Source organism: Macaca thibetana, chromosome 3, assembly GCF_024542745.1.
Source record: "Macaca thibetana thibetana isolate TM-01 chromosome 3, ASM2454274v1, whole genome shotgun sequence".
In the NCBI taxonomy this organism is placed as follows: domain Eukaryota; kingdom Metazoa; phylum Chordata; class Mammalia; order Primates; family Cercopithecidae; genus Macaca; species Macaca thibetana.
The window spans coordinates 48757148-48780378 of record NC_065580.1 but is presented as its reverse complement, the minus strand read 5'-3'; positions in this window follow the sequence as shown (position 1 = coordinate 48780378).

Sequence of the window (23231 nt, the reverse complement as noted above, 5' to 3'; positions counted from 1 at the left end):
AATGGTGATTATTAAAACATCAAGAAACAACAGATGCTAGCCAGGTTGCAGAGAAATAGGAACACTTTTACACCATTGGTGGGAATGTAAGTTAGTGCAACCATTGTGGTGTGGTGATTCCTGAAAGATCTAGAATCCTCCGAATGTTGCTACAAGCAGCAAGGAAAAATTAAGCTATACCTTCAACACTTTGCTTGGAAATCTCTTCGCTTTACTATTCAAGTCCTTATAAGTTCTGTTTCCACCCAACAGTAGAATCCAATTGAATCAAATTTTCTGTCACTTTGTAAGAAGAATCACCTTTCTTCCTGTTTCTAATAATATGTGAGCCATTTCCCCCTGAGATATCACCAGAAGCACCTGTAATGTTCATATATCTGTCAATACTCTGTTCATAAGGTATCCCTTTAGAACAACAGAGGCTTTCTTTATTGTACTCGTCACTTCCTTCTGAGCCCTCACTAAAATTGCCTTTAATGTCCATTTCTATCAACCATCTTTTCAATGCAATCTAGTTTATTTTCTGGTTATACCTATCAAAATTCTTTCATCCTCTACCTAATATCCAATTCAGAAACCATTTTCAAATTTTTATGTATTTATACAGCAGCTCTCCACTTCCTGGAACCAAAATTTCTATTATTTTCCTAGGGCTGTTGTAACACAAATTTGGTGGCTTAAAACAACAGAAATACAACCTCTCATAGTTCTGGAGGCCAGAAGCCCAAAATAAAGGTGTTGGCAAGGCCACACTTTCTATGAAGTCCCTAAGGGTGCATCCTTCCTTATTTCTCCCAGTTTGTGGTGTCTTGGAACATCCTTTGGTTTGGGACTACATGACTGCAATCCCTGCCTCTGTCTTTGCATGACCTTTTTTTCAGTGTGTCTATGTCCTTTCTTCTTTTTCTAAAGACATCAGTCATTGGATTTCAAGCCACTATAAATCTAGGATGCTCTCATCTTACAGTCCTTAACTTAATAACATCTGTGAAGACCCTATTTCCAAATAAGTTTACATTCACCAGTATTGGGAGTTAGGGTTTGAAGACATCTTTTTGGGGAACACTATTAAGCTTACCACAGATAAAAACTCATGACTTTCACTCTCATTGTGCCCCAGTTATCTTGGGATTTCTGATTTATCACCAGATAAATATGGCAGACATTGCCCCATCTCCTCATTGCAATAATGCCCATCATTTGGTGTAGGAAATCCCGGCCTAGAAGTTCTGGGGAATCAGGCTTTCCAACTGGACAATAGGAAAGTTACTCCTCCCAAGAGGAGTTTACTTGATCTTCTTCATAAAGGATTTTAACCCCATGAATGTGTAAAGAGTTCATTCTAGATGTGTGGAATAAAATGGGTGGTGAGAGGAAAAGGAGCTGGTACCTACGCTCCTTTCAAGTCAAATAAAGATATTGTATAAATAGAAACAGTGTCTATAAGTACGTTTTCATCTCAAGATCTCAAAAGAATGCAATTGAATTGCATTTTGATTGTCATCAATTATTACCCATCTGTCTGACAAGTCTAGGTTCTTTCCTAGTGCTGATCTAGTGAACTGAAACAACAACAATCAGTATTATTGTAGAGAAGGAGAAATATAAACAAGATGTTACAGAATACTATTGAAGATGACACATTTTTCTGAAGTGAACCATTTTGTTTTATAATAGTTTTCAGTAAAGCTAGTATGGCTAGCATTAAGAGGCAGATAAAATGTTAAAGCTGATCAAGTGTGCTTTGATGCCACATAACAGCACCCAGATTTTAGAATGGAGGAGAAAAGAGGCTTGCATCTGGTCAATTAAAAAGAATAACATTTGGCTCAAAAATGTCATCAGGAGTTTCATAACTAGTGTAGTAATTTTAGAGGTCCACACAGTTCACTGATTTCTGAAATTAATTAGAATAATCTAATCATTTTCCTGTAGATAAACTGAAGAAGTGTGTCTGTTGCTAAACCCTCACTGTTTCACATAGATGTGTAAATACAAATGAAATAAGAGACGTTAAGCAGTTTATGGCATTTTTATACAGGGGGGAGTAGCTTTTTTCAATCAAATATGTGATAGATTATTTCTTTTTAAAATTGAAAAGTCAATTTTTTTTAATTCTATAAAAGTGGTATAAGTTTACGGAAGAGGAAAATACTAATGATATACAAGTTTAGAAAAAAATTCCGCCCTCAATCCTCTTCCCAGATATTACCATTGATAATTATAATAGTCTTTATACAAATCTTTGTATGCACATATGAGCTTTGTTTGTATGGGTTTTTCTTTTAATTTATTATTATTGTTGTTTTCAGTGAGAGGTGCTAGGGTTATTTGCACATTGTTTACATAAGCGATACTCTTCTGTAATCTCCCAAAACGAGGCACATGGTTGAAATTACATAGAAGAAGTTGTTGAAACACAAAAACTAAGAGTAAGCTCAGGATTTACCTACCTCATTAAGCTTTACCTGACTCTCACTTCTCTCTCTACTCTCTTCTGCCCATGTTGGGGAGGCACCTTCCTCGTGCTTCCATAGTATCCTACACATATATGCATTGTTATTATCGTACCCTACCACACTTTTAATTATTATATTTCGTATGTAGCATCTCCCACTAGAATCTAAGCATCCAAACAAGGGGCAGTATCTAAAACAGCTCACTGCCATTCAGGGGCAGAGCAATCACAGAGCTGCAGAAGACCTTATAAGAAGCCATACACACAGCATGCATTTTTAAATGACATCAATTTGCAAATCAACACTCTTTGATCACACTTGTTTAATCAATTACAATTTCTTATAGTTATGCTCAACACTTAGTCTTCATTTTTCACTCTTTCTCTCAAAGATACCACGAGAAACACAATAGTACATGTCCCTTATTTATCAACCTAGTAAATTCACCTTAAAAAGGAAATGAGTTGAAGTTGGCATGACTGTTCTTATTAAAACCATGATTACGTTTTCCACACTACAGCAAAATCCCCAGTGCCTTGGATAGTCAGGGATCAAAGAAAGGAGGCAGTCCCTGTAATCACAAGGCCCCTGCAAAACAGTTTTCTCTCAATGTAGAAGCAAGAAAAGCTAAGGTAGTTAATCCTTCTCCTGATCACAACACAGGGACATAAAGAAAAGGCACGCCTCAGTGACAGAAAGCTGCAGTAGGCATTTTTACAAGTGTCTGAGCACTTCCATAATCTCTAGCATGCCATGGGGCTGTGCCACACTTATAGAAGCAGAGATTGCCCAGGAAGTTTGATAATAAATAGTTGGTAAAGGCTATCCATAATGGGTGAATCACATGATTGTGGACATATTTGTATGTAGTATAGTATCAAATACAGGGGAGTGAATTTTATTTTTTTTATTTTTTTTATTTTTTTTGAGATGGAGTCTCGCTCTGTCACACAGGCTGGAGTACAGTGGCATGATCTCGGCTCACTGCAAGCTCCGCCTCCTGGGTTCACCCCATTCTTCAGCCTCAGCCTCCCAAGTAGCTGGGACTACAGGTGCCCACCACCACGCCCAGCTAATTTTTTGTATTTTTAGTAGAGACGGGGTTTCACCGTGTTAGCAAGGATGGTCTCGATCTCCTGACCTCATGATCTGCCCACCTCGGCCTCCCAAAATGCTGGGATCACAGGCGTGAGCCACCGCACCCAGCCGGGAGTGAATTTTCAATGCGCACAAAGGGTGTAGAAAGAGGAAGCAAAACTAGAATGAAAAAACTACAGACAGAATAAGCATATCTTTTTAGCCACACATGTCCAACTAAGAACCAGTTCATTTGTCAGGAGAAATTAGAAAATCATGCCCAAAACATTTGTTAGACTATTTGAAGTTTAATGTAAGGGTTATGATGGTTAATTTGATATGTCAATTTGGAAGACTTTTTATATGAGGTTCAAATATTTTTTAAAATTTTGTCTTTTATTTTAAATACTGAGGGTGCATGTGCAGGTTTGTTGCGCGGGTGTATTGCATGATGCTGAGGTTTGGGATACAGATCCCATGAGCCAGATATGCTGAGGTTTAGGGTATAGATCCTGTCACACAGATAGCAAGCATAATACCCAATCAGTAGTTTTTCACCCCCAATCCCTCCTCCTCCCTCCCACCTCTAGTACTCTGCAGTGGCTATTGTTCCTATGTTTGTGTCCATGTGTGCTCAGTGTTTAGCTCTCACTTATGAGTGAGAATATGTGGTATTTGGTTCTCTGTTTTTGTGTCAATTCACTTAGGATTACGGCCTCCAGCTGCATCCATGTTGCTGCAAAGGACATGATTTTGTTCTTTTATGGCTGCATAGTATTCCATGGTGCGTATGTGCCACATTTTCTTTATTCAATCCACCAGTGATGGGCACCTATGTAGATTCCATGTCTTCGCTATTGTGAATAGTATATCTAGGAACATGTGAGTGCATATGACTTTTTGGTAGAATGATTTATTTTCCTTTCAGTATCTGCGTAGTAATGAAATTGCTGGCTTGAATGGTAGCTCTGTTTTAAGATCTTTAAGAAATCTCCAAACTGCTTTCCACAGTGGCCGAACTAGTTTACATTTCCCCCAACAGTGCATCAGCTTTCCCTTTTTTCTGCAGTCTTGCCAGCATAGGTTATTTTTTAATTAGGTGGACTTTGAGTAAATCAGATTGCCCTACATAATGTTAGTAGTCCTTAAACAATCAGAGGAAGGACTAAATACTACAAAAAGTATAGCACCTCCAAGCAAGAGGTACTTTTCCAGCAGACTACCTTTGGACCTTATCTGACTGTTGACTCTCCTAGGTCTCCAGCCTACCAATACACACTGAAGATTTTGAAGCTTGCCTGCCTCCGTAATCGCATGAGTGATTATGGAGGCTTAAAATAAATTGGTGTGTGTGTGTGTGTGTGTGTGTGTGTGTGTGTGTACATCCTATTGGCTCTGTTTCACTGGAGAATCCTAATAAAGGGGTCTACAGATGTACCTATGTCACATTTACCTGCTTCCAATTCACAGTTTAATAAAGTACACATAATGTATTCACATTCATACCCACATAGTCTCTCTTAAATAATTTTTTCTATTGTCAAGTTTATACATACTATATTGTTCAACATAAACACTTTAACCAAAAGGGCCTTGATCGCAAACGCAGTCACCAAGTTGCTTCCCAGAGTTTGTAGGCTCTCTGAGAGCTCCCAGTGAGTGCTGTCTTAAAAGTACCCTTTCCTTCCAGCTATATCTCATGTCACAACTGCTCCTGTATACCCTCTGTTCTTTTGTATAGGTTTACAATTTATCTTTAGACATGGCAAGATTAGTATGTACATATTTTTATCCTAGAGAAAAGAAAAAAAAATTCCGGATGCTTGGATTTTGTCTAGAGGCTTAGATTTTTAGATGTACAGGTTTTCAATTTTTATGTATTCCAGAGTTCTGAATTTTTAGGGGATCAATTTTACTAGATTTTCTGATGTCAAATCAGCATGACTGCCATCTGTCCTGGAACACCCTTGCTCAGAATCTCCTTCCCAGTGTAATTCCAGATGACAGTATCCCAATCAGTGGCACTCACTCTGGAAGGCAGAAGAAAAAGAGACATCCATTTTTGCTGTTAGCAGTTGCAGAATTACCCACATTGACACCTGTGTTAGTCAACTCTAGCTGCCATAACAAAATACCAGAGTGGGTGATTTAAACAACAGAAAAATATTTTCTCACGTTTATGGAGAGTAGCAGTCCAAAATAAAGGTGTCAGCAGGTTTGGTTTCTTCTGGGGCCTCTCTTCTTGGTTTATAGATGACCACCTTCATAAAGTTGCTTTGCTTACCTTGCGTGTTGCTAAGTGTGAAGCTGGTTCACCACGCACCAGTTACCAATTTGTAGTTTCTACCATTTGTATGAATCTGATGAGAGAGAATATTCACACATAAGGTAAGCAAAGCAAATTTATTACTCATACACAGGCAGCCAGGAACAACAGAAGGCTGGAATTTGTGGTGAGCCAGTCCCTCAAGCCTCCCGAAAGCTGTCCAGGATGGATGCAGTCTTTCCTGTAAATGCTCCCCTTTGCGCCACAGTTGAGGGAGCCTGAGAGCAATCCACTCTGGGTTTGATGCCCTAGATGTCACTTGGCTTGCTGCGCAAAGGTGTTTCAGGATATACTGTTCTAGGAAGGATGCACACAGAGCACAGGCCATTCCAGACGGTTCTTCCTTTTCTCAGGATCTTGTATTCCCAGCACATTATAGTAATTTTTGAGAATTACAAGTGAGAAAAAAAGGAGAGCTGTATTGGCCAAGTCCATCAAGGGATGATCCTGCTGGGATATAGGATAGACATACGATCAACTTGAGCGGCTACTCCTAAAATGTTTTTCTAAAGTACATGCACAAATTTTACTCCTGCCAGGACTGTATGAGAATTTTAAAATGTTGCCTTCCAGGTGACTATTCCTTTCTCTTGTAACTACCACTTTATCATTTTCAGACAATTCAGCAAACCCTTCTTCATCATGTCCATATCTTGGCACTAAAGTGGGCTCCAACTATGATGCCAGATGGGGACATTTTTTAACCAGCTGTGAAATATTTCATCAGTAGGAAATTGTTTTTAAAGAATGTTGATGTGATAAGTAGTGAATCATTCAATAGCTACAGATAACTTAGAAACCAATAACTCAACTCATTATGATGTAAATTATTGAGATTTTATTCACTGACAATTTGCAATGTCCTACTTGATTATTAATAAGATTTTTCTCCTTTCTACATATTCTTGGGAATTGATTGATCTTTCTTTTATTAAAGAGTCCCATTCTTTAATTTAATTTTCTATTTTATTCCCAAAGAGCAACTGCATTTCTCACTTAAGTATGTGTTACCGAATATATTATTTTGCCTGCAATTTTTAATTTAATAATAATTATTATATATCCATAGCACTTTTGCATTACTTGGTTCAAAGGTTTAATTATGATTGCACAGGGGTTATGATTGTCCTACAGTGAAATTTGGTAATGTAGCAATCATAATGGTTACCATTTATTGAAAGCACAAGTGTCAGGCACTGTGCTGGACATTTTACTTACACTATCCTGATTAATTCTCACAACAGTCTCGAAATGTAGATAGTAAATCAATCAGAGGTTAATTTTTTCTGGCCTATTTCTGTTCTTTATATTTTTACAGACCTTGTTGCAGAACCTAGCACTACTTTGAATTTTCCAGGAAAAAAAATCAACTCATCAAAAGAATTATTGAGCATACAGATTTTAGAAAAGGTGTCATTGAGGAGACAGAAGAGAATTTGCTGCTTCACAGGCAGTTTCATTTGTCTCATCTCTTTATCTGATCTTCCTGACTCAGTATATTACCATTTCCCCCTCTCTTCTCTCTCAATCACCTTGACTATGAAATGTAGTATCCTTTTTCCACTGGAAACCTGAGCCCCATTTTTGGATTTTTATCTATGATTCAGTTATCCAATCAAAATCTATTTATATAATATACATATATATTTAAATTCAACTTTTATTTTATATACGGGAGTATATGTGCAGGTTTGTTACATGGGAATACTGAGTGATGCTGAGGTTTGTAGCACAAATCCTGTCACCCTGGTAGTGAACATAGTACCCAATAGGTAGTTTTCTAAACCACTCCTGACCCCTAGTAGTCCACAGTGTCTATTATTTCCATATTTATGTACATGAGTGCTTAATGTTTAGCCCCTACTTGTAAGTGAGAACACATGGTATTTGGTTTTCCGTTCCTGTGTTCATTTGCTTAGGATTATGGCCTCTAGCTGTATCCATGTTGGTGCAAAGGACATGCCTTCATTCCTTTTTTATGGAGGTATAGTATTCCATAGTGTATATGTACCACATTTTCTTTATCCAATCTACCATTGATGGAAACCTGGGTTGATTCCATGCCTTTGCTATTGTGAATAGCACAGCAATCTTTTTACCAGCTATTGAAAAAATAAAAATTCTTCATCTTGTTAGCTATAAATTTCTAATTTAACCATAAGTAAACTAAGTTTCAAAGATATAAAATTGCCTGCTTTAGGCTACCTATGTGACATATAGCTGCACCAGGAATCAAATCTAGGATGGTATGACATAGACCTCCTTCAAATTTGCCATCAGTTTTTTGTTTGTTTGTTTGTTTTTTGAGATGGAGTCTCACTCTGCTACCCAGGCTGGAGTGCAATGGTGCAATCTCAGGTCATTGCAACCTTCGCCTCCCGAGTTCAAGCGATTCTCCTGCCTCAGCTTCCTGAATAACTGGGATTACAGGCACGTGCCACCATGCCCAGCTGATTTTTGTATTTTTAGTAGAGACTGGGTTTCACCATCTTGACCAGGCTGGTCTTGAACTCCTGACCTCAGGTGATCCACCTACCTCAGCCTCCCAAAGTGCTGGGATTACAGGTGTGAGCCACCATGCCTGGCCACCATTATATTTTTGTCTGTTTTAAAATAAGGACTTTCACAACTCCAGAAAATTTTCTAAGCGTACGAGTTCTTGGTTGATTCACTTTCTAGTTTTTCTCCAATCCTGAATCACTGTGAAACAACTTCTTTATAAAGAGTGCATTTTATTCTAACCCTTACACCCAAGGCAGGACAGACATTGTGCACCACTAGGCAGCTATCTAGGAAAGCTCAGAGTTGTCACTGCATGCTTAAGTGACCAGTTCTCAAGGTAAGTAGAGGTCAGAATGGTTTCCAAACAGCAACAAAAACAACCCTACAGTAGAAGGAATAACCTAAAAGCCAGTGCTATGTGTAGATGGTATTGTCCACAGCTTTCAGGCTATGGTTCAGAGAGATCACAAATCCAGTCGTTCTCACTGTCTCCTTTAGGATACCTCAGTAAAGGCGATGAAGCATTTATTCCACAACTAAAGATTAGGATTAAATCTACATAACCTATGCCAGCTGGGGTTCATTGGCTGATAATCATGGTCAAAATCGCCTAGTCCATAAACATAAAATTCCTGTTCCTTTCTGGCGAGTACGTAGTATAAAAACAGGTAGTAAGATTGGGTAGCTAAGTACCCAAGAGCCCTATTTGTTTTAGTGTCACACGGGTTAGAATAAATGTAAACTGAAAAATCATGGAATGTGGGTGTTGGAAAGGACCTTAGGCTTCCACTAATTTAGGGATCCTTAATGAGTGTGTATCCATATCAAGGTGGGGTGGATCCACATGTAGTATGGGAAAAGCTCATTTAAGATCACAAATTCTTAGCTACTGTTTTAATCATTCAAGCTTAGAAAGTAAAACTGTCTAGAACTGGAGTTTGGTAGAGTCAAACGGCATGATCTCCAGAACAGTGTACAATCTTATCAAATAAAGGCAAGAGTTAATTTTTTTTAAGATTAGGAAATAACAATATGTTTTATAAATGAAAAGTTGAAGTTTATAGATGTTAAAGAAGAATCAAAATAAAAACTTGGATATTTCTTCACCCTGTTAATTTCTATTATTATATAGTAAATTGTCCCAAGTGTTGCAGCTGGAAACATTGCACATTTATTTTCTCATTTTTTTCTGGATTGGCAATCTGGGCGTGTCTTAGCTGGATTCTCTGCAAGGCTGTTATCAAAGTATCAGCTAGGGCTTGGTTCTCCTTTGTAGATTTGACTGGGGAAAGATCTGTTTCCAGTTGCCTCCAGTTGTTTGCAGAATTCATCTGCTTGTGGTTGTAGGATGGAAATTCCCATTTTCGTGCTGGCTTTTTGGTGCTGAGGAGTGTTCCCAGCTCCTGAAGCCCACACAGATTTTCTTGCCATACCTCTCACAACACTGCAGTTTATTTCATCAGTCAGCAAGGGAGAAAAGTCTCTCTCCAGTCAGCTCAAATGGACTCATAATGAAACATAATCAGGGAGTAGCACTCCATCCCCTTTGCCTTACTGACTTGGTTGGAAAAAGTCACAGTTCTCTCCACCCCCACACACATTCAAGGATGAGGAATTACAAAAAGGCTATAGGGCACTGGGGGCTGACTTAGGGTATGTCTATCATGTCACAGATAATTTTAAGAGTTTAGAGAGAAATTGAGATCTTCTTCCTTCACATACTACCTTGGACTACATTGCTAAGGTGGGCAAAAAATCATAACTCTTTCCTCTATGGTTGTTACCACTGCTCTCTGAGCTGAGCAGAGACAAGTGGAGGGGAAAGAGATGCTCTCCAAATGAAGAGGAAGATTGTCATTTGGGGAAGTAAATGTCCTGAAAACAATACAGAACTGTAGGGGCATAAGCCACCTACACACCACTCCAGGACACACCACTCCACACACCACTCTAGGACAGATAAACAATGAAATATGAAGATGTTTACTTCTCAGAGCTATTTCTAAGAATATAGGAACTATAGCAATGCATGAAACCACACACTGATAATGCAATTGATTTAACAACAGAATTGCTAACTATTATAAAACTAGAAATTCAGGAAAGTCTATTGCATATCTAACCACCTTTGCTACACATCTTTTGCACATGCTCCACTCTGGGAAAACATTATATACATATATATGTGTGTGTGTGTGTGTGTATGTGTGTGTGTATATATGTGTGTGTGTGTGTGTGTACATATTATACATTATACAAAAGAAAATCCCTTTGATAGCCCTCCTCCTTTGTTAAAATATAATTCCTTTTCTTTATAAAAATCTTTACCATTTTCTCTGGTTGCACGTCTGGGTCCAAAATTACTTCCTCCATAAATCTTTATTTGCTAAACCCTGTTGAAAAATAAGCATGGAGTACTAATTGTCTAAGGAATTTTAAAATATGCCTGAAGCCACCCTGGTGGCTAAGAAAAGGCTCATTTGTGGCTTCATTTTCCTATGTGTTAAAAAGCAACACTCCCCTAAAAAGTGAGACAGGCCTGTCCTAGGTTAGAATTGAAGCTGAAATTCTCAGAAATGTGAACAAGTCATATCCAAAATGGGCTGCCTATAGCAAAGAAGTGAGACAACCAGTTGGAGGACAAAAGAAGAAAATGTTAGAATGTGTTTTTAAATATAAAAATATAAAAATATAATCATTCCTAGTTTTGGATTAAAAGTGAAAGGTGTGCAACTCTTCCTTTCACGGGAACACTTCAGGGTAATTGTGGGGTTATAAGTGGCCTAATTTCAATATTGTTGTTTCACAGAGGATAGGGAATTCAGAGGAGAGGGAGAGGGATGGGGGAACAGGTGGTCAGTGGAGCAGTCAAAACAGACTCATTTATCGATTAAGTTTCATTACATTTACCACCTTGGATAGGCTCTGTTTATGATGCTCCAAAACAATCACAATAGTAACATCAAGCTCACTGATCACAGATCACCGTAACTGACATAATAAAAATAAAAATTTGAAACATTGCAAGAATTATCAAAATGTGACACAAAGACGCAAAGTGAGCAAGTGCTATCAGAAAAATGGTTCTGACAGACTTGCATGATGCATAGTTCTTACAAACCTTCAAACTATAAAAAATTCAGTATCTGTGAAGCACGATAAAGTGAAGTACAATAAAATGAGCTATGCCTGTCTTCTTTTTGTTACAATGGTCACAGGTGGGCCAGCAATATATCCAAGGTATTCCTATAATTCAGAAGACTTCTCAAAATATGGATCCATGTCCAGCATCGCTAACGCTGTACCTAACTCTATATGTGAATATTACACCTGTAGGTATCAGCGCATGAGAATTTGATGCCATCTTTCATTTGTTCTTTTTTGTCTTTTTAAGTATCTTTTTCATAAATGACAGTCATTTAATCTAATATGGAAATAAACTCAACTTAGGACCCCTTCTTTGATCCATTGTGTTACGAATTTTAAATTATGACATAAGCCAAAGTTTTCATTAATCAAAAGAAAATTTAATCACATGGTTCACTAAAACCCATCATTAATTAAAATACTTTAGTAAAAGAAAAAAGTTTTTAAACAGCCAAAAATTAAAATAAATCTATCCTAAAGATTTTTATCTTTTTCATCTTCGGTATTTTTATCTGACTATAATATACATAATATGTCAGAATGTAGTAACATGTATATAACTGGTAAATATAGGTTTCGTAGAACTTAGAACTCAAAATTTTGACATCTCATGGTTCAGAATCTTGCTTGTTACGTGAACATCTACTTGTAAAGGGTATTTTTTGGCTTCCTTACATTACATAAACAGAATTTATTAAACTATGTTCCTCAATAAGTTAACCTCTCATTTGGGAAAAGAAGGTGGAATTTAATAAGTCAAACCAGTCTTGTTGTTCTTTAATCTAGACATGTCAAGGCCACCAATATGCTAACATGTGGAGTGTATCTCCAAGTGGAGGATTGACCATCCTGCATTTCCTAGTTTTATTAGTCCAGGAACTCTATTTTCATAAAGAATCTCATGTAATTGGCATTCCAAATAACACACTCTAGAAGACACTGGAAAATACACTTTGATTTTACTCATTTATTTATATGTCCTAATAAATATTTCTATAGTTCTAATCCTTAGCTAAATGATAATGAAAGTAAACCCAACCTATATAGCTTCTCTGTCTACTTTGTAAATTAAATAAACTTTCCTCCAATAAACCACTCTTTACCTATGTTTAAAATGTTTAAACTCCTGATTGTTCCAATCTACCACGTTCTTCCACCACTTTTTCTCTTCTCTGATTGTGAGCCTCTTATCATCTCATTTTTAACACCTTTCTTTCTTCTACTATATTCAATTTATACTGGCATACTGTCCAGCTGCTTCATGATTAGACTATGGCTAAAGTATTTATTATCTAATAAAATAATTCATAATTTTTTCTGGATGTTATGAACTTCTTTATAGTTGCTCTCGAGCCTCAGATCTAGAAAGACAGGCTAAACTAAAATTAGGAGATTAAAAATATATGGAAGCTGAGAGCAACTAACTTTAGGTAAGAGTTCGAGATAGAGCCTATAGGCAATCCAAAGATGCCAGAAACATGTTTTTCTGTGGAGCTGGTCATACAGTGTGGGTAGGGCCTTAGGAACCTAATGACAAGTCTTCTTAAGAAGTCTGTTATAACATAACTCAATGGAGTGAATAATATTGTAATTTAAGCCAGTATGGCAGTATCAAGTGAGAAAGTGGCTCCAGAGCCAAGCTTGGGGAGTGGGTTCCTTAAGGTTATTTCAAATCCTAATAAAGAGGCAGCTGCTTCATTGAATGTTTATGGCTGCTTTGGATTTCCACGCCAGAGCACTGCCACCTGGATCTCACAGTCCATTTTTCAGTGAGTTCTCTCTCTGTGATGGCTACAAGCCAGATGGGTCTGTCAGCTGTTGTGACTCAATAACAATCCAATGTTCTGCTGTTGTGGGATTGTGAGTTCTTAGGAGTGATGCATGGATGGAAGTTCCCAGGCCACAGTTCTAGAAAACATCACACAAACTCAGAAAGGCTATGCCATATGATGATCTAGCAAAGTAACAAGTTTTACATCAACAGGACTAGCATGTTGTCTCAAAACTAGTGAATGAACAATGTTAATCATGATACAAAATGCAATATTGTTCAAAGTTAAAAACATGTGTTGAAATCCAACAGAAAATAACTGTTATTATGAATGTAGTTAAACCATTGTGGGTAAAATTTCAAAGCAACAAAAGGGTGTTCAGCTCCCTAATTCCCATAAATCCTTTGAAAATGTACTCCTTACTCAATAATTTTGTAACACGAAATAAATAACAAACTTGATTTACGGGCTTCTCTACATTTTTTGTTTGTCAGCTATATCCCACTTTCTCAGCTGATGGGAATTAATTCATAGCAAAAACACTTGGTATACATTACTTGTTGTGCTCTGTGGTGGACTTTGATGTCAGAAGCTCTGAATTTTCACAGCTTTAGGGTTCTGTTCAGTTTGAGCCTGAACATTTATTTGAAAGAAGCTTACACTGGATAAATTCATTTATTATTTTAGGAATAAATTTTATTGTGTATATTTGAAGTTTACAACATGATGTTATGGGATACCTATAAATAGTAAAATGGCTAGCTACAGTGAAACAAATTAGCATATCTATCATCTCACAGAGTTAATTTCTTTTCTGTGACAGGAGCAGCTAAAATCTACTCGTTTAACAAAAGAATCCTGGTACAATACAACTTCATTAATTATAGTCCTCATGTTGTTCATTATATTTCTAGACTGGTTCATTCTACACATCTGCTACTTTGTTATCCTTTGACCTATGTCTCCCCATTTCCTACCTCTCACTCCCATCCATGGTAACCAATGTTTTATTCTGTATCTCTGTATATTTCACATATATATATATATATATACTTTCAGTTCTGGGATACCTGTGCAGAACTTGCAGGTTTGTTACATAGGTATACACAGGTCATGGTGGTCCGCTGCACCCATAAACCCGTCATCTACATTAGGTATTTCTCCTAAAGCTATCCCTCCCCTTTCCTCTCACCCTGCAACAGGCCCTGGTGTGTGATGTTCCCCTTCCTGTGCCCATACGTTCTCATTGTTTAACTCCCACTTATGAGTGAGAACATGTGGTGTTTGGTTTTCTGTTCCAGGGTTAGTTTGCTGAGAATGATGGTTTCCAGCTTCATCTATGTCCCTGCAAAGAACATGAACTCATTTTTTATGGCTGCATAGTATTCCATGATGTATGTGTGCCACATTTTCTTTATCCAGTCTATCATTGATGGGCATTTGGCTCAGTCTGAAGTCTTTGCTATTGTGAATAGTGCTGCAATAAACATATGTGTGCACGTGTCTTTATAATAGAATAATTTATAATCCTTTGGGTATATACCCAGTAATGGGATTGCTGGGTCAAATGGTATTCCTAGTTCTAGATCCTTAAGGATCCGCTACACTGTCTTCCACAATGGTTGAATTAATTTACACTTCCACCAACAGTGTAAAAGTGTTCCTATTTCTCCACATCCTCTCCAGCATCTGTTGTTTCCTGACATTTTAATGATTGCCATTCTAACTGGGGTGAGATGGTATCTCATTGTGGTTTTGATTTGCATTTATTTAATGATCAGTGATGATTATCTTTTTCCCATATGTTTGTTGGCTGCATAAACGTCTTCTTCTGAAAAGTGTCTGTTCATATCCTTTGCCCACTTTTTGATGGGGTCGTTTGATTTTTTTCTTGTAAATTTGTTTAGGTTCCTTGTAGATACTGGATATTAGCCCGTTGTCAGATGGCTGGTTTGCAAAAATTTTATCCCATTTTGTAAGTTGCCTGTTTGCTCTGATGATAGTTTCTTTTGCTGTGCAAAAGCTCTTTAGTTCAATTAGATCCCGTTTGTCAATTTTGGCTTTTTGCTATCGCTTTTGGTGTTTTAGTCAGGAAGTCTTTGCCCATGCCTATGTCCTGAATGGTATTGCCTAGGTTTCCTTCTAGGATTTTTATGATTTTAGGTCTTATGTTTAAATCTTTAATCCATCTTGAGTTAATTTTTGTATAAGGTGTAAGGAAGGGGTCCAGCTTCAGTTTTCTGAATATGGCTACCCAGTTTTCCCAACACCATTTATCAAACAGGGAATCCTTTCTCCATTGCTTGTTTTTGTCAGGTTTGTCAAAGATCAGATGGTTGTAGATGTGTGGTATTATTTCTGAGGCTCTGTTCTGTTCCATTGGTCCATATGTCTGTTTTGGTACCAGTACCATGCTGTTTTGGTTACTGTAACCTTGTAGTACAGTTTGAAGTCAAGCAGCATGATGCCTCCAGCTTTATTCTTTCTGCCTACGATTGTCTTTGCTATACGGGCTCTTTTTTGGTTCTGTATGAAATTTAAAGTAGTTTTTTTTCTAATTCTGTGAAGAAAGTCAATGGTAGCTTGATGGGGATAGCATTGAATCTATAAATTATTTTGGGCAGTATGGCCATTTTCATGATATTGATTCTTCCTATCCATGAGCATGGAAGGTTTTTCCATTCGTGTGTGTCCTCTCTTATTTCCTTGAGCAGTGATTTGTAGTTCTCCTTGAAGAGGTCCCTCACATCCCTTGTAAGTTGGATTCCTAGGTATTTTATTCTCTTTTTAGCAATTGTGAATGGGAGTTTGCTCATGATTTGTCTCTTTGTTTGTCTATTACTGGTGTATAAGAATGCTTGTGATTTTTGCACATAGATTTCATATCCTGAGACTTTGCTGAAGTTGCTTATCAGCTTAAGGAGGTTTTGCCCTGAGATGATGTGGTTTTCTAAATATACAATCATGTCATCTGCAAACAGGGACAATTTGACTTTTTCTTTTCCTAACTGAATACCCTTTATTTCTTTCTCTTGCCTGATTGCCCTGGCCAGAACTGCCAATAATATGTTGAATAGGAGTGGTGAGAGAGGGCATCCTGTCTTGTGCCAGTTTTCAAAGGGAAAGCTTCCAGCTTTTGCCCCTTCAGTAAGATATTGGCTGTGGGTTTGTCATAAATAGCTCTTATTATTTTGAGATATGTTCCATCAATACCTAGTTTATTGAGAATTTCTAGCATGAAGGGAGGTTGAATTTTATCAAAGGCATTTTCTTCATCTATTGAGATAATCATGTGTTTTTTGTCATTGGTTCTGTTTATGTGATGAATTACATTTATTGATTTACATATGTTAAACCAGCCTTGCATCCCAGGAATAAAACCGACTTGATTTTGATGGGTAAGCTTTTCAATATCCTGCTAGATTCATATTTCCAGTATTTTATTGAGGATTTTCACATCAAGGTTCATCAGGGATATCCGTCTGAAATTTTCCTTTTTTGTTGTGTCTCTGCTAGGTTTTGGAATCAGGATGATGCTGGCCTCATAAAATGAGTTACAGATGAGTCCCTCTTTTTCTATTGTTTGGAATAGTTTCAGAAGGAATGGTACCAGCTCCTCTTTGTACCTCTGGTAGAATTTGGCTATGAATCTGTCTGGTCCTGAGCTTTTTATGGTTGGTAGGCTGTTAATTACTGCCTCAATTTCAGAACTTGTTATTGGTCTATTCAGGGATTTGACTTATTCCTAGTTTATTCTTGGGAGGGTGTATGTGTCCAGGAATTTATCCATTTCTTCTTGATTTTCTATTTTATTTGCATAAAGGTGCTTATCGTATCCTCTGATGGTAGTTTGTATTTCTGTGGGATCAGGGGTGATCTTCCCTTTATCATTTTTTATTGTGTCTATTTGATTCTTCCCTCTTTTCTTCTTTATTATTCTGGCTAGTGGTCTATTTTGTTAATCTTTTCAAAAAACCAACTCCTGGACTCGTTTTTTTGATGGGATTTTTGTGTCTCTATCTCCTTGAGTTCTGCTCTGATCTTAGTTATTTTTTGTCTTCTGCTAATTTTTGAATTTGTTTCCTCTTGCTTCTCTAGTTCTTTTAATAGTGATGTTAGGGTGTAGATTTTGGATCTTTCCACTTTCTCCTGTGGGCATTTAGTGCTATAAATTTCTCTCTACGCACAGCTTTAGCTGTGTCCCAGATATTCTGCTATATTGTGTTTTTGTTCTCATTGGTTTCAAAGGACTTATTTATTTCTGACTTAATTTCATTATTTACCTAGTAGTCATTCAGGAGCAGATTGTTCAGTTTTCATGTAGTTGTGCAGTTTTGAGGAAGTTTCTTAATCATCAGTTCTAATTTGATTACACAGGGGTCTGAGAGACTGTTACGATTTCTGTTCTTTTGTATTTGTTGAGGTGTGTTTTACTTCCATTATGTGGTCGATTTTAGAATAGGTGCTATGTGGTGCTGAGAAGAATGTATATTCTGTTGATTTGGGGTGAAGAGTTCTGTAGATGTCTATTAGGTCCACTTGCTCCAGAGCTGGGTTCAAGTCTTGAATATCCTTGTTAATTTTCTGTCTCATTGATTTGTCTAATATTGACACTGGGGTGTTAAAGTCTCTCACTATTATTGTTTGGAAGGCTAAGTGTCTTTATAGGTCTCTAAGAACTTGCTTTATGAATCTGTGTGCTCATGTATCAGGTGCATATATATTTAGGATAGTTTAGCCCTTCTTGCTGCATTGATCCCTTTACCATTATGTAATGCCCTTCTTCGACTTTTTTAATCTTTGCTGGTTTAAAGTCTGTTTTATTAGAGACTCTGCTTTTTTTGTTTTCTTGGTAAATCTTCCTCCATCCCTTATTTTGAGCCTATGTGTATCTTTGCACATGAGATGGGTCTTCTGAATACACCACCCTGATGGGTCTTGACTCTATCCAATTTTCCAGTCTGCGCTTTTTGATTGGGACATTTAGCCTGTTTACATTTAAAGTTAATATTGTTATGTGTGAATTTGATACCAGCATTATGATGGTAGTGAATTATTTTGTCCATTAGTTGATGTGGTTTCCTCATAGTGTCAATGGTCTTTACATTTTGGTTTGTTTTTGCAGCAGCTGGTACCGGTTTTTCCTTTCCATATTTAGTGCTTCCTTCAGGAGCTCTTCTAAGGCAGGCCTGGTGGTGACAATATCCCTCAGCATTTGCTTGTCTGTAAAGGATTTTATTTCTCCTTCACTTATGAAGCTTAGTTTGGCTGAATATGAAATTCTAGGTTGAAAATTCTTTTTGTTAAGAATGTTGAATATTGGTCCCCACTCTCTTCTGTCTTGTAGGGTTTCTGCTGAGAGATCCACTGTTAGTCTCATGAGATTCCCTTTGTGAGTAACCCGACCCTTCTCTCTGGCTGCCCTAAACATTTTTTCCTTCATTTCAACCTTGGTGAATCTGATAATTATGTGTCTTGGGATTGCTCTTCTCAAGGAGTATCTTTGTGGTGTTCTCTGTATTTCCTGAATTTGAATGTTGGCCAGTCTTGCTAGGCTGGGGAAGTTCTCCTCAATAATATCCTGAAGAGTGTTTTCCAACTTGGTTCCATTCTCCTCATCACTTTCAGGTACACCGATCAAATGTAGGTTTGGTCTTTTCACATAGTTCCATATTTCTTGGAGGCTTTATTTGTTCCTTTTCATTCTTTTTTTTCTAATCTTGTCTTCACACTTTATTTCATTAAGTTGCTCTTCAATCTCTGATATCCCTTATTCCACTTGATCAATTCAGCTATTGATAACTTGTGTATGCATTACGAAGTTCTCGTGCTGCGTTTTTTTAAGCTCCATCAGGTCATTTATGTTCTTCTCTAAACTGGTTATTCTAGTTAACAACTCCTCTAACCTTTTATCAAGGTTCTTAGCTTCCTTGCATTGTATTAGAACATGTTCCCTTAGTTTGGAGGAGTTTGTTATTACCCACCTTCTGAAGTCTACTTCTCACAATTCGTCAAACTTACTTTCTGTCGACTTTTGTTCCCTTGCTGGTGAGGATTTGTAGTCCCTTGGAGGAGAAGAGGCATTCTGGTTTTTGGTATTTTCAGCCTTTTTGCGCTGGTTTTTCCTCATCTTCATGGATTTATCAACCTTTGGTCTTTGCTGTTGGTAACCTATGGATGAAGTTTTTGCATGGTTGTCCTTTTTGTCGATGTTGATGCTATTGCTTTCTGTTTCTTAGTTTTCCTTCTAACAGTCAGGACCCTCTTCAGCAGGTCTGCTGGAGTTTGCTGGGGGTCCATTCCAGACCCTGTTTGCCTGGGTATCACCAGCGGAGGCTGCAGAACAGCAATGATTGCTGCTTGCTCCTTCCTGTGGAAGCTTCATCCCAGAGGGGCACCCACCAGCTGCCAGCCAGAGCTCTCCTGTATGAGGTGTCTGTCAACCCCTGCTGGGAGATGTCCCCCCATCAGGAGGCACAGGGGTCAGGGACCCACTTAAGGAGGCAGTCTTTCCCATAGCAGAGCTTGAGCACTGTGCTGGGAGATCCGCTGCTCTCTTCAGACCTGGCAGGCAGGAACGTTTAAGTCTACTGAAGCTGCACCCACAGCTGCCCTTTCTCCCAGGTACTCTGTCCCAGGGAGATGGGAGTTTTATCTATAATCCCCTGACTGGGGCTGCTGCCTTTCTTTCAGAGATGCCTTGCCCAGAAAGAAGGAATCTAGAGAGGCAGTCTGGCTACAGTGGCTTTGCGGTGCTGTGGTGGGCTCCATCCAGTCCAAACTTCCCAATGTCTTTGTTTACACTGTGAGGGGCAAACAGTCTATTCAAGACTCAGTAATGGTGGATGCCCCTCCCCCCACCAAGCTTGAGCATCCCAGGTCCACTTCAGACTGCTGTGCTGGCAGCGAGAATTTCAAGCCAGTGGATCTTAGTTTGCTGGGCTCTGTGTGGGTGGGATCTGCTGAGCAAGACCACTTGCCTCCCTGGCTTCAGCCCCTTTCCAGGGAAGTAAACGGTTCTGTCTTGCTGGTGTTCCAGGTGCCAGTGGGGTACAAAATAAAACTCCTGCAGCTAGCTCAGTGTCTGCCCAAACGGCTGCCCAGTTTTGTGCTTGAAACCCAGGGTCCTTGTGGTGTAGGCACCCAAGAGAATATCCTGATCTGTGGGTTGTGAAGACCATGGGAAAAGCATAGTATCTGGGCCCAATAGTACCATCCCTCATGGCACAGTCCCTCATGGCCTCCCTTGGCTAGGGAAGGGAGTTCCCCCACCCTTTGTGCTTCCTGCGTGAGGCAATGCCCCACCCTGCTTTTGCTCACCCTCCATGGGCTGCACCTACTGTCTAATCAGTCCCAGTGAGATGAACCAAGTACCTCAGTTGGAAATGCAGAAATAACCCACCTTCTGAGTTTGTCTCTGGGAGCTGCAGACCGGAGTTGTTCCTATTCAGCCATCTTGCCCAGGAATCTATATTTGACCTTTCATTTTATTTTTAGATTCCACATGTAAGTGAGGCGATGTACTATTTTTCTTTCTGTATCTGGTTTATTTCCCTTAGCATAATGTCACACAGGTCTATTCCTTTTTTAAGACTGAATAACATTTCATTGCACATATATATGTATACACACATAATTACAATAGCTACAATATAATAGCTATTAGCTATTTTATTTGTACACACACACACACACACACACACACACACACATATATATATATAATGTGCCACATTGTTATTGTTGTTATCCATTCATCTGTTAACAAATGTTTAGGTTGTTTCCATATTTTGGCTATTCTGAATATTGCTGCAGTGAACATGGAAGCACAGGGTTGATGATTTCATCTCCTTTGGGTATATACCCCAAAAAAGGTATTACTGGGTTATATGGTAGTTCTATTTTTCAATTTCTTAGGAACCTACCGATTGTCTTCCATAGCATTTGTACCAATCTACATTCCCACCAAAAGTGTATTAGGGTCTCCTTTTCTCCACAACCTTGCCAACATTTATTATCTCTTGTTCTTTTGATAATAGCCATTCAAACAGGTGTGAGGTGGTATCTCACAGTGGTTTTAATTTTCATTTCCTTGATGAATAGTGGTATTGAGCACCTTTTTACATACAGTCATGCATCACCTTATGATGTGGACACATTCTGAGAAATGCACTGTTAGGTAATTTTGTCGTTTTTTTGAAGACCATAGAGTGCACTTACACAAACCTGATGCCATACGCTACCACACATGTAGGTTATATGGTAGAGCCTATTGTTTCTACACTATAAACCTGTATAGTTTGTTACTGTAGTAAAATACTGTAGGCAAATGTAACATAAGGATAAGTGTTTGTATATCTAAACATAGAAAAGGTACAGTAAAAACATGGTATAAAAGATAATAAATAGTACACCCATATAGAGCACTTAATATGAATAGAGCTTGCTGAACTAGAAGCTGATCTGGATGAGTCACTGAGTGAGTGATGAGTGAATGTGAAGGACTAGGACATTACTGTACACTACTGTAGACTTTATAAACACTGTACACTTGGGCTACACTAAACTTATTTTTACATTTTCTTTCTTCAATTATAAATTTACCCTACCTACTGTAACATTTTTACTTTATAAACTTGTTAATGACTTTTATCTGTTTGACTCTTTAATAACACTTAGGTTAAAACAAAAACACATTGAAAAGCTGTGCAAAAATATTTTCTATTTTTATCCCTATGCTATTAGCTTTGTTCTATGTTAAAATTCTTTTACTTTTTACTTTTAAACTTTCTTGTTAAAAACGAAGACATAAACATACATTTTAGGCTAGGCCTACTCAGAGTCAAGATCATCCATATCACTGTCTCCCACCTCTACATCTTGCCCACTGGAAGGCCTTCAGCAGCAATAACACATATGGAGCTCTCATCTCCCATGATAACAATGCCTTCTTCTGGATACTTCCTGAAGGACCTGCCTGATACTGTTTAACAGTTAACACTGGTTTTTTTGTTTGTTTTGTTTTTTAAGAGGTTACAGTCTTTATTTGTTTTTATTTAAAGCAATATACATTAATCTGCTTTGAAGAAGGTTGTTTTTAAAAAACAGAAAGAGTACACTCTAAAGTAATAATTTATAGTATAGTACATACAGAAACCAGTAATGGTCACTTATTATCATTTTGCTTTTGTAGCCTGAGCTTTTGATGTGATAGCCAAAAAGTCATTGTCAAAGGCAATGCCAAGGAGATTTCACCTGATGTTCTCTTCTAGGAGTTTTATGGTTTTATGGTTTCAGGCCTTTCATTCATTTTGAGTTGATTTTTACATATGGTGTAAGACTGTGTCCAATTTTATCATTTTGCATGTGGAAATTGAGTTTTCACAGCACCTTTTACTGAGGAGACTATCCTTTTCCCATTGTGTTCTCTTGGTGTCCTTGTTAAAAATCAGTCGATCATATATGTTTGAATTTATTTGTGGGCTTTCTATCCTGTTTCTTGGGTCTATGGTTCTGTTTTTATGATAGTATCATGCTATTCTGATTACTATAGCTTTGGAATATAATTTTAAATCAGGATGTGTGATGCTCGATGCTTCCAACTTTGTCTTTGTATTATTTTGGCTATTCTGGTTTTTGTGTGTTTGTGTGTGTGGTTCTATATAAATTTTAGAATTGTTTTTCTATTTCTATTTCTATTGTTTTCACTATTTCTATGAAGAACGCCATTGGAATTTGATAGGGATTGCGTTACATCTGCATACTGATTTGGGGCAGCAGGACATTTTAAGAATTTTACTTCTCCCAATCCATGAGCACATGTTATCTTTCCAATTTTTGTGTCTTCTTCAATTTCCTTCATTTAAGTTTTATAATTTTATAATTTTCATTATACAAATATTTCACCCCTTCGGTATTTTTTATGCTATTCTAAATTAAATTATTTTC